This window comes from Tympanuchus pallidicinctus, unplaced genomic scaffold (genome assembly GCF_026119805.1).
Source record: "Tympanuchus pallidicinctus isolate F22 unplaced genomic scaffold, pur_lepc_1.0 scaffold22, whole genome shotgun sequence".
Taxonomy (NCBI): Eukaryota; Metazoa; Chordata; class Aves; order Galliformes; family Phasianidae; genus Tympanuchus; species Tympanuchus pallidicinctus.
Window position 1 is genome coordinate 8,563,190 of NW_026294739.1, and position 12,616 is coordinate 8,575,805.

At 41.3% G+C, this 12,616-nt stretch overlaps 1 protein-coding gene and 1 long non-coding RNA gene across 6 annotated transcripts in view; one reads left to right on the plus strand and one right to left on the minus strand.

Annotated features, from left to right (window-relative positions):
* Positions 1 to 2,969: 2,969 nt before the first annotated feature.
* On the minus strand, positions 2,970 to 8,867 carry LOC128081775 (uncharacterized). The gene is made up of 3 exons (XR_008207392.1): positions 8,755 to 8,867; positions 7,821 to 7,917; positions 2,970 to 4,054 (listed from the first exon to the last, which is right to left on the minus strand). It is a non-coding gene; the product is annotated as an uncharacterized LOC128081775 (long non-coding RNA).
* Positions 8,868 to 10,030: 1,163 nt separating this feature from the next.
* The window catches only part of RHBDD1 (rhomboid domain containing 1), a 32,622-nt gene continuing 30,036 nt past the window's right edge, over positions 10,031 to 12,616 (plus strand). Inside the window, exons 1-2 of one of the 5 annotated variants that reach the window (XM_052685353.1) lie at positions 10,035 to 10,108; positions 11,816 to 12,444. The gene's annotated coding sequence lies outside the window, so the exon portion shown is untranslated. Of the gene's footprint in view, positions 10,109 to 11,728; positions 12,445 to 12,616 lie in introns of those variants that run through there. The other 4 variants (XM_052685352.1, XM_052685356.1, XM_052685355.1 and 1 more) reach the window with 4 other exon arrangements.

Below are 12,616 nucleotides of genomic sequence, written 5' to 3' on the forward strand. Positions count from 1 at the left end.
TCTGTTTCACCCTAATCATCTCAAATGGTTGTCAAGTCTGGAACTAAAAGATAAGTTAAAATGTTGCCTTCAGTAATTATTCCTATACATAGAATTCCAGCAGAAGCATCCAGCTTTTGTTCATAACCTCCAGTCCAAACCCGCCCATTTGGTGGAAAAATTAAAAAAATTAATATCCCAAAGGAATTCATTCTCATTATGAAACAATTTCATACTTAACTAACTTCAAGTGTCTTTTGACTTTAATTAAGCTACTGTAGATCCCATTTCTTTTGTTACTTCAGTGCTACAGAAAACTTGGTGTAAAAACATAGGTCCAACTTGCTAAACAGCTTTTAGCCTTCTGGGCACCAGGTTCCTGTGTATATGTGCTACAGCAAAACACAGCTTCACCGATCAGCCACAGACTGGCTTTGGTAGGAATTATTTGCACTACCTTACTGAGACCTCTAAAAATACAAGATATTAATCATGCTTTCTTCCAGCCAAACCTGGTGACTGCTACTGGTATCAGCAGTTCAGAATTTGCTCTATAGACAGACTCTCTGATGGGTGCAGCTGATGAACTGGATTGTAATGTCTAATTCTGCCAGCCTATTGGAGATTACACAACACAACTCGTGCCAACAACACAGCAAACAGCAGGGATGTCTGCTGCACACTTTGGGAGTCCTGCACTTCATTCATAGCTCTAATGCACATCAGGCATCCGAAAGACAATATGCATACATGAAAAACAAAGACTGAAGCCTTAAGCCTTGTGAAGTTCTCTGTTAGAAGCACATTTCTCTAGAAGAGTAGTGGAGGACTACAGTTGACTCTATGGAAGCAGCTTTATACAGCCAAGACTTCACATGTACTTCCCACAGCAAGTTATTTAGAAGAACAGAATGCAAGAGAGTAAACTAGGAGTTGATGAACATGGAAAATACCCTAAAAAAAAATAATCAGACATACAAAAGCATTGGCCCAAAGATACAGCCCATCCACCCAAACCACCTTGTCTTGGGGAGAGAACAGAGCACTGAGTCCTGGGGCACTGTGCTTTGTCTATGACATTTCATGCAGATTTCCAGGTCCTTACGGACACTGTCAAGGTCTTTCACTTAGCAATACACAATTCCCACTGAAGTAACCTCACTGAGAAGAGAGCACGTTTTACAATCTCAGAAATATGCCAACCCTTTAGCACATTTTTCTTATTGAGTACCAAGACAAGCTACATACAGTAAATACTGCAGAGGGCATAGGACTCCTGACCAGCCTCTGGCTGAATCCCATTCTGTAGCTGTATTGAAGGGGAGTAATTTCAGTGGAATCAGCAAAAAGTTTGATTTTGTATTGGTGCAGTATTCACTAAGTGCCTTTAGTGCATAGTGTAACAGGCAGCTCTGTTGCTGGTGACCTTAATACTACTGATTACCACACAGTTTGTTGAGTAAGCACTGCATAAGTGAGCAAGTGGAAAGCACATCCATGGAATAAAGATAACACCACATCAATATGTCATTAAGTTTACAATAATCCAAAAATGTTTGTTAAACTAGAAGAAATTTCATTCATACCATGTGAACCCTCTTCCATGTCAACATTAAGGCAAATAACCTCTACAGAGCAATCTCATGATCAAAGACTGCAGAACCATACAAGCAACAAGGAAGCTAGGGTTTGCATATGTGCTTAATTATAGTTCACTGACTATTAGGGACTGTCTTTAAGAGCATTTCCTTCAAAGCCAAAGATCTGCTATCAGTACCTGAACAGTTGACTTTCAGCATGCAAGGGCTGATTTCAACAACTCTAATGTAATCACAAAAAAATCTTCTGTGCAGATTACTATTCCCAGGTTGTAATTTGTATACACAGAACTAATGGTCTAACGTGACCTAAATAGGGAATGCCACGTTGTTTGTTGAAAATGCAAATAGTTAAGGACCTTGAAAATAGTGGTTGCAGAGGTCACCTCACTGATCTGTTATCAAAGCTTGCATAATTAAGTGGATGCCACAGCCATTAACTTGCATATGGGTTTGTGTATGTCAGAGCAGGCCAGCTTAATCTAAAGGTGAATTCAATAATGTTATGCTGAATTGCAGTCCACAAAGCCTATGATTAAGGGTCAGCACACCTGGCTTCTGATTTGATGTCAGCTGCTGACCTTTCTTTGACCTTACTCCCTGCAGACTTTGACTATCACTATGGATATTTTACAATGTCATTCTGCTGATTCTCACAATGCAGCAAGAAGCATCACATAGCCTCACCTTTACTAAGTTAATTTCAAGACCTTCTCAGTGTTCACAGAAAACTAGCAATTTCCTAAAACAGCAGTGAGTTCTCATCTCACATAGGGAGGACTTGGATGGAAATCACAGGAAAGCTTACTTCTTTTTCAAAATAACCAATCTATCCATTAGCCAGTGTGATCTGTAGAATTTGCATGCTTTTCATAACAGCACTGGGGACTAAAATTCATTCTTCCTTAGCGTAGCAGTGTGAAACAAACAGCAGAAAATTTTGCTTACGCTATGTAGGAAATCATTCACACTGCATGAGATTTCCTCCTTTACTGACTTTTATTGTTCTTCCATTTATTCATTTCCCTATATTTGGCAGGTTAGCATCTCATTTTTTTTGTTGATAGGCTGAAGCTTCATGCCCTTGAATAGGACAGCCCAAAAACAAACCAAGTCTGTTGTGACCTACAGCTGCCTGCATATAAAAGGAAAAAAAACCTCTCAACTTGGCTTTCCATTTGCATCAGAAAATCTGTTCATTAGAAACCGTTCCTAATCTTAAAAGGTTCTCTAAGCTCCATACCAACTGATTCTCCTCAAAAACAAACAAAAAAGTTACAATTCAGAAAAGTAAGAGGTGGGTAATTACTCTCATATACCACACTGTATCATTTCCAAAAACACAAAGGAAGGGATCACTAGGATTTACTCCATAGTAGAAAAAGATGCATGGAGAATTTGATACCTGTGTATTTCAGGAATACTGACCAGTTAGAATACACCATGGAATAGACTACAGAATACTCAACTGTTATTTCATGTGAACAATACACTATAGGCTGATTTACAGAAAAAAATATTCAAGTAATATACTGACATTCATAGATAGGCAGTTTGTCTATATTTCAGTTCACAAAAGCCTCAAAAAGTATCTTATGCATTAAGATACACAAAATGAAGTGTTTCTTTTAGATTACCAGTTATCAACTCCTACCTTTCCTGCACAAACAGGGAAAACAGGGCTTAGTTATGGAAGCTGGCAGCCCCATAAAATGTATAAACAGTACCAAGAGACTGTGAACTCATTTGATGTTCCTAGTTCAATGAAGCAGTATAACAATTCTACCTCCACTTACAGTGTACATATCATAATCTACAAACAACTAGATACCACATCACTCTATAACAGACAAAGCCTATTGGGAAGCAGCTGAAACTTGTATGAATTTAGAGCTTAACATCTACAGCAGGAGCTGCAAGTCTTAAGCAGGGACTGAAGTTGCTGTTTGCATGACAGGCATTTCAGTGAGGCTTTACATCTTGGAATCTGGAGGTTTTGTTTGGAGGCCATTCATAACTGCTTTTCCAGTTTCAATTAGGCCCACTAAGGAAGACATTATTTCCACACCTCACTGGAGGAAGGCTCAGACCTTCTAGTTCTGTACAATTGTTTTATGAACACTACTGGCACATGCAGGTGAAATTACTGATCATCTTCATCATAGTTGTGCACCCAGCAGGTGAAGGGGAGTAATCTCCAACAACAAATAATGAAAAACAGCTGAGGCAGAAAAGGGCATGCATCTGAGTGCTGGCCCAGCTGCAGCCAGTAGGGGAAAGTGGGGCTTCCCAGTTCTTCAGGCTGAGCACCTTACAGTCCCCAGGGTGCCCAGGTCCCTGCCCCAGCACCCTCTCCTCCCAGGGAAACCCATGATGCTACAGCTTGACTCTCAGGGCTTATTTTCTGTGCAGTCATCTTTCATCTTCACTTATTCCTCCAAACAATTCTTGCTCATTTTTATTTCCTTTTTTTCTGTCTGTTAAAAAGAAAAGCAGCTGTCAAACAGACCTAGTACAGTCCTGCAAAGCCTGATAGTTCTTTTTCTCTCTATTAATATTTTTCAACCACAATACACATACTATAATTTAAAGCCCACCTGGTTCTCAAAACAGGGCTTAACACCTGTGCTGGCTCTCTACAAAAGAGAGAACGTAGTCCTTCATAGTCACTTCTGCTAGATTACATTTGCTATCCAGTCTATCCATCTCATTAGAAAAAACTACCCAAAGCAAAAGGACTTTCCATATAAGGCATAGAGAAGGTACAGACATTTGCTGGATGTCATGCAGCCATTCTCTCCTACATCCATATCCATAATGTCCATATCTGTAAGCCTTCTAATAGCACCAGCAACTGTCTGCACAAAGTACGTTGCATTTGCTTCCCATGCAGGTTCTCACTGGCACATACAGCAGTCTCATTTCGCTTTGTGTGGAACTTTCATATTTTTTCCCCATTACGAGTCCCAACAGCCCAGATTGATAGCAGACCCAGCTGTCCTTTATAATTACATTTTAATGACTTAGGATAGTTGTTTGCATTTTGGCAACTTGTTTAATAGTGATGACATTTAAATTGTCACAACTAGGCTTCAAAGTTATCAATTTATTAGATGATCAGGAAACTTCACACCCATTGTGGGGTACTATTTTGGCTGCAAATTCAGTAATCCATCAGCAAACTGATTTGTGTAATGAAGGTTATTTCATAGGGATATGCTTTAGTTAATTCAGCCCTTAAATGCAGCAACTTGCACAAATTAAGAAGGTTCTGATTACCTGTTTACTATGGCTACAGATTGACAGATACTCTAAAAACAGACATTGTGTTTTGTCTTCTGGTACTTTCTTCATTTCAGTGTACTTTTTCATATATTCTGAAGTTATGATTACTTCAGAGAAACTTTTCTTTCACACACCAATAGATACACTCAAGTACAGCATAGATTATGTACATGGAAAGTTTTCTTTTTTTTTTCCCCACTATTTCACTTCCCCCAACTTAACACTGCATAAGAACACATGTTCAACTTCTTATAAAATAGCAGAAGTTATGAGTAGCAGACAGATTTACCCCAATTTCCTATTCTAAATATCCAGTTTAAACCAGAACACTTGCTCCACCAGCACATTCTCAACACCACTTGGCTACTCCTCTCCCTCCCTGCTTCCTATTTCCAACTTAACGGTCTCAAGTCTCCCTAAAATCTTCCTGACCAGCTACCTGGCACAGGCCTGTCAAGCTGTGTCCTTACTCACAAAGCTGCTGATGCAGTGGGTATCAATCATAACCACTACATGCGGGAGCCACAGGTAGCTGCAGGGAGCCATTGTTGTGCCCATAAGCAATGCACAGTTCTGGCAGACGCAACTCAAATGGGTTCATCGATACAAAAATTAACGTGAGAGGCTAATATGTAGGTAGAATTGCCACACATTCATGTCTTCAGAAAATGAAATTAAATCCATGTTCCTATATGGCTGATGACTGATATAAACATGGGTACATCAGCCATCTCTGAGGAGAGCAATGCTGACAGGAGCAGGAAGGGGAATAACACTTGCTGCCAAGCTCCCAGCATCAGAAGTGCCTCCACTGGAAGGTACCATGTGCATGCAAACTGACATCCTTTGTGCTCCAACCTACTTCAGGGACACAGCCCAGGTAAGAGGATCTGCCAAGAATCTCCCTGCAGAGAGGACTGTCTTTAACACATGAACAGTGAAAAATTCTAACAAAAGTACCTTTTTTTTTTTTAAACACACTTTTGACTGACTTTTCCCCCTTATTATGGGCATCACCTTCAAGCAAGCAATCATTAAGTAAACAGATCTAAAAGAAGTCATTTCAAATACAGATTCCTTCCACTAAATTCCCTCGAGTGCCCACTCTGTAGCCCTTGGGCAAACTCCAGCAAGAATTATCTCAAGAAGAAGCCAGTGCTCATTAATCAAGCAGAGGCCTGGCTGAAATATTCACAAGCAGCTGTGCAGAATAATGCTGAGTCACCTCATCACAACTGATCTTGGTACTTCACAATGCCAAACACTGCCAGAGACCATTATTTTATAGATTGAGAGCTAGTAAAGAAAACAAATAATTAAAAATATTTTTCTCAAGTTCACTGAACAGAAACAAAAATTAAAAAGCAATGGAGAACCAAAGTAAATGTGACAACTAGCAGAAAAATACATATTACACAACTGCTGAAATAAAAAGCTGCAAATGTCCACATGTATTTTGGTAGGAGAGAAAGAGGTTCCCAGGGGAAATCACCAAGAAAACCCTTAGAGTCTCCAGGAAGTAGGAGGGTTTGTCTCCCTGGAACACCTGAAAAACCTGCCCTTTACCTAGAAAGCAGGAAGATCCCCAGAAACCTGAACAAGTTCACATCAGCACCCACACAGAAGGCCAAGCACTACCTGTACTCCCTTGCTGGAGCCCATTCCATACCAATGACATGCTCTCCACTGCAGCCTCTGCTTTGTTTCAGAGATGGCCTTTTCCTGCTTTCAGGATTGTCTGTGGAACAGGTAAATAACACAGCTCTGGGCTGCGTTGCCTGCTCTAAGCAGGATGATGTGAGCTCTGCCACCTCCAGCCCCTGAAGACAGCTCCAGCCAGGCCACAAGCCTTGTGATTGTGTTTAAAGACTAGAAACATCAGCAGGTGACAGGCAATAACTTCTAATAAAGCAGAAAGTAAGCTACAGAGGACAGCAGCCTGAGCATTGAGGCTGCTTGGACAGTGACTGCATCACAGCAGACCATTTCTCAGCCTCACTGCACACCATGACAGGCAGGCACAGGTACAACACTGAAGTAGCTCCTACTGCTGCTCTAGGTGTAGAAAACTTCTACCTGTATTTGCTGGGTCTGCCAACAAGCAGCACTACACACTTCTGTCTCTGTACTTAGAACATGATGGCTACAACAGCAGTATGACAGAAAGGAGGTGAAACTTGTTTGTATTTAGGTTAGCTTCAAACAACACCTATTTCCTATGCACACCGATAAGGAAGGGTACTGCCACTCTGCTGCTGGGCACAACTTCCAGGATGCTCTAAAGTTAATCAAGAAAAACATCCCTCAATTTATATTTAACTTTGAAGTCTGCTGTTTCTGTTTTAGAGTTGAAGGCCTCCTGTGCCGGAAGGTTCTTTTACTTATCTTCCAGCTGGTCAGATAAAATATATTACATTTGCCAGAAAATTCTTTTTTGCCAGGCATGGCTGAAAATTCTCTTAACTGCAATCTGATAGCTACAACCTACAGGAACAATGCAACTCTCTGGTTTGGCAATATTCAATAGTTTTATAGTATTTGATTATAATCCTTACAATATTGCCTATATTAAAAAGACTTAAATGGGCCATAAAACCCATTTGATCTTCATTTCAAATACCTTTCTCCTTTGTACTGCAGCTTTATAGTTCCTGCTGAGTGCTTTAAAAACTGAACTAAAGGAAAAGGAACTGTCTGGGACTGATCTTAAATGGGGATCCTGGGCAGTGGGTGTGGGGACCCAGGTGGGGCTGGTAAGGGCAATTGAGGCTTATGGGTGCACTCCCCATGACTTAAAGACAATTCTAGAAAGTTAAAAGCAAACAAGCAATTCCCAATTCAATTGTGAATATAATGCTCAATGAATTCAAAGCTTCCAAGGGAAATACAGGATTTTTTTTCACTATACAAAACTCAGAAATAAGACAGACTGAGTCACAAGATAAAACTTCAGGTCACCTTTCGGAGACCAAAAGGCAGCAGCTCTTCTTCCCAATGCTTCCTGAACCTCTCTGCAGGGGGCACACGATGTGGATTGGTATGGTGAGTGTACATGCTGTAGAAGTGACATTAGTTCAAAGACATAAAGCACAAAAAACACAAGTTCTCCACCTATATCCATGAGAACACAGAACAGGAAAATACTTCTAAAAAGAGGCTTATTGTAACTTCTGGAGAAATTCCTTCACTATCTTAGACAAATCCTTTTTTACAGGGAGTGCCAGATGAAGCCCTTCAGTATTGCTTCCAGATTAGCTCAACTTTCAGAGCCAGGAACTTGAGAGTACTGAAAAATGATGTTCCCTTGCCCTGCAGAAACACTGCTCCAGTTGTCCTTACACAGTCCTTACACAGGCCAGGAGAACACACAAGAACATCACCAGATTACTGATACAGCCTTGCAACAAAGCTGTTAAAAAATTCATAAGAAATAAAAAAGGATCAGAACCCATATTTTCTGAAAAAAAGAAAAAAAGCCCTACAGTACTTGAATACTTTACAGAAATAAGAAAAAAAATCACAAATTCTTACAGCTACAGTATTAATAAAGACTCTCTACCAGAAGCAGAACATAACTTCATTTTGCAATTATAGCACCTATGAGCAATGAGATGTAAGTTACGTTGCACCTGCAAAAAGAACTACTCAATAGAATACTTTCTGCATATAGTATTATTACAGTCAACAATGCTCAGGCTGCTTTGTTAATGATTACTTTGCTAATGATTATTAAGATTCCCCTGGTCAAGCAAAACAAAAAGAAGTGTCTGCTTGTCCATTTGCAGCAAGTGGGCAGCCAATACAAAGAGAAAGGTATTACAACAAAGGTAAGACATCAGAAGAAGTAGCACAACAGACAGATACTAAGAAGGAAAGGAAGAAGATTGCTTACCCATCTCAGAAGATTCTCTATTTGCAAAGGAAAACCTCACCAGAAGAGACCTCCAAAAAGAGACCCTTCACCAGGGGCAGTCAGCCCTTAAATGAGGTCTAAGAAAGGTGCAGCCAGGCTCCACCCCTTCTGGTCACACAGCTGAACTGCCTTCACCTGTGCTCCCAGGGTTGTCTGAGTCCTTTCCCCAAGTGCTCAATCAGTGGTTTAGGCCATGACTCAACAGTTACTGAACACTCATTGCATGTTTTTAAATCAGTTTTAAGGGATAGCAGTTTTCTATCTTACTGTTACAGTTTGTTTTCACCAGTGACCTTGAGTTATATTCTCTTGGATTTTGATACCTTTTTTTAAAAGGCTCTTTAATTGAGTAGAGAGAGCATCTGGTACTGTCCTCCCGGCATATTTTACACGTTTATTTCCTTAGTATTGTCTTTTGGTTTATTGCATTCTCCATAGGTGACATACAACAAGTTAGGACTTTGAGAATGAAAATGCTTTGGTGTAACTGGTTCCTCCGTGCAGCACAGAACTATCAGGTTAAACAGGAGGTGACTAGATGATCAAAAGCCCCTTTGGCTGTAAGCATTATGAAACGTTTTTGATGTTACTCCATTTTTTCCAGCCCATGTTCAGACTAATAGACTACTTTACTTTTCAACGGATATTTCTTCTTTTCCTCCTGGAAAAATACATGAACAAGAACCTGCAGGATGATTCATTTTAACGCTACAAGCTGGAAGCAAAGAATCTACAGCCTTATTATGAAGGTTCTGTTAGTGATGGTGACAACTGAACTTGGATAAAGTACATGACCAGCTAAGGGCTGTGCAACAAATACAAAGTTAATTTCACATCAAAGACTCAAAGAAATTAAGCCCCAAATTCATACAAAAAATGTTTTATCATGTATTTCCATATCTATCTTTTTGAATGGCTTGCTTCCACAATTTCCAAAGCATTATGTTATTTTCAGAATTAGAATGGTAGCAGAGGTAAAACAGCTGTATACAAACTAATTTTGTATTTAAATCAATCCTGAAATCATTGATGTTATATTAGTTTTCAGACAGATGCATCATATCCTCACGTATCAAACTTTGGATTACTATTTCTCCTTCTGTTTGTAAATATGCATATGGTAACTATTGAGTCACACCACTGATTGAGCACCTGGGCAGAGCACCCAGTCAGCCCATGGAGCACAGGTGAAGGCAGTTCAGCTGTGTGACCAGAAGGGGTGGAGCCTGGCTGCACCTCTCTTAGACCTCATTTAAGGGCTGACTGCCCCTAGGGAGGAATCTTTCTGGAAATCTGTCCTTGGTGGAGCTTTCCCTTGCAAACCTAGATATGGGTGAGCAATCTTCTTTCCTTCCTTTATAGCACCTTCTGTTATCGTGCCTTTTCTATAGTACTGACCTGTCTAATTCTACAATGCTGCTACATACTGACTGTCCAGGAAAGCCATAACTCTTTTCTTGTAACTACTCTTACGCATTCTTCTAACATTTCTGAGCTAGTCTGGCCTAGCTTCCTCATAATTAACATCAACGGTGTTTCAATTATGCTATCAAATTTCCAGCATTTAAAAAAAAAAAAAAAAAAAAAATCAGATATGGATTTAATCAATATTTATGCATTCCATAGCAAGCTGTTCCTTCCCAGTTATTTCATGGTGAAAAGCCTCTGCATGAATCTCAGAAAAATGAGGCCTGGTTTACTGCCTCCAAAACCTGTTTAAACCTTGTGCTGTTAAGCAAGAGAGATTTCAATGTCACTTTTTTATTATTGGTCAACATATGACTAAGCTGTATGTTTACAGTGATAATAGGTGTAATATAAATATTTACATGGATTATATAGCTAGCAGCAAGGCATAAGCAGCCTTAACTGAATGCATCATGGGACATGAAAATGCTGTTTTTATTTTTCGTTTTCTTTCTAAGTACTGAATTAACTTCTTAATCAGCTCAGGCGTATATAGGAAACAGAACTTATACTGTTAATAGCTGCTTAAATAGACAGTGAAATTGTTGCACGTGTTGTACTTTTTAGCTAGGCGGAAGAGCTGGCACCTAAATTGCTCCTCTTACTCAAAAACGTCTTTCAGGGCATCTTAAAACAACTGGGTGATCTCACTTACAGGAAATCTATGAGCATGGCTAAATCAATGTCACCATGTTTTAAAACTGACCATACAAAAGTTGTGGAGCGTAAAACAGTATTTTCTATTTTTTAATAAGAAAAATGAACTTTCAGATAAAAAGGTGGAAGAAATCCATGAGGTAAATAGCATGAGATCAGAGAAAGAGAGAAGCAGGGCTTTTATTTCTTAAGTATACATATATATGTATGTGTACAGCCATTTATGTCATAAAAAGTAATATTTCATGTGGGCTTTTTTAGCAAATTTTTTGAAAATGTGGAGAGGAAAAAAAAAGCTTAATGCAGTATCAAATCCTGCACTCAGCTGTCAAGCACAAGAACACACACACATGGCCCATGAATCGCAGCACCTGAATGCATCGTTCACTTAGCCTACAAAATTGTTCCTGTGCCTCCTATTATTCGGGCTTTATAAAGAACCTAAGATAGAAAACATACGATTGAACAGGTTAACACAGGATGTTAAGAATGCAGGGCTTCCAGGTCCAGCTATGACCTCAAGTCTCATGCATCCAGTAATAAGATCTGAGCCTACAGTCGGGCAGTAAATACTGCATGGTTAAGAACTACAGACTGGAGTTACAGCTGCATGAAACTAGAGTAGGCTATTACAGAAAATGGTGCCAATTATAGAAAACCTGGTGTATGTTAGAAAATCTATCGTTCTGACTCCCATATTCTGTGATTTCTATGAATTATGACGATTAGCGTTAATTGAGGTGACAGATCTCAATGTGCCAAAACTGAAGAGCTTAGCATAAGGTGTGTGGATGGCAGCACACTGGACGTGCCTTCCTCTTTTGGCTTCTGCTCACTCTTGGAAGAGAGCAGAATGCTGCAGTTGCTTGTTTTGGCACAGCCTGCTCCTTTAACTCCATCCCCACCCTGTTTCTAGGAATTCAGCCCCTCTCATGCCTGCCAGTCTGCTGAGCTGTGCGCTGTTTTTGGAAGGGCAGATTACAACTTTCACATAAATACTATGACATACTCGTGTGAATTGCCAAGATGTTCTACGAAACCGAAGTGCCGCAGAACTGACAGCAAAGCAGGGCCGTTGGCAAGTAGCTTTGGCTACGGTCTGTGTATGATTCGCTTCTCCTACTCGCGCCACCAGCTCGCCAGCCGTTGTGACAACCTCCTTCACGGTGTCCGTTTCGCTTGGCGCGTTCCCGCTGAGCAGCACAGCCGGCGGCCCGGCGCCCGCAGCAGAGCTGGGAACGACGCTTAACGCAGCGACTCGCACGGCGCACCGCTTCAACCGCCGTGTTCTTCTCAGAATCTCTAGCGCCTGAATAAAAAGATGGAGGAGTTGAACTGTTCGACTTACACGACTCATTACAGACCTCTCCGGCTCTCCGTTAACCGCAACTCGCAGAGCACGGCCGCTCTTTCCCGCCGCGGGGCGGAGCCACTCTTGAGCATGCGCGGCTGAGGGGAGCGCGGCGGGCGGGACTCGAATAGGCGGACTGGAGACCGCGTCACGTGGTGCGGCGCCGGGATCGGGGCCGCCGCTGCGCAGAGAACGTGAGTGCTGGGGCGGGGCGGGAAGGGACGGGGGGAGGGGGCGCCCGGGCCCGCGCCGCCGTCTGGTAGCGGACGAGTCCCACACCCCCCCCCGCGCACTGCGGGTCTCTGCCGCTCGCCGGAGGGGTGGCGCGGCGCTGCTTCCCAGCTGCCCTCTCGCTTTCCCTCCTTC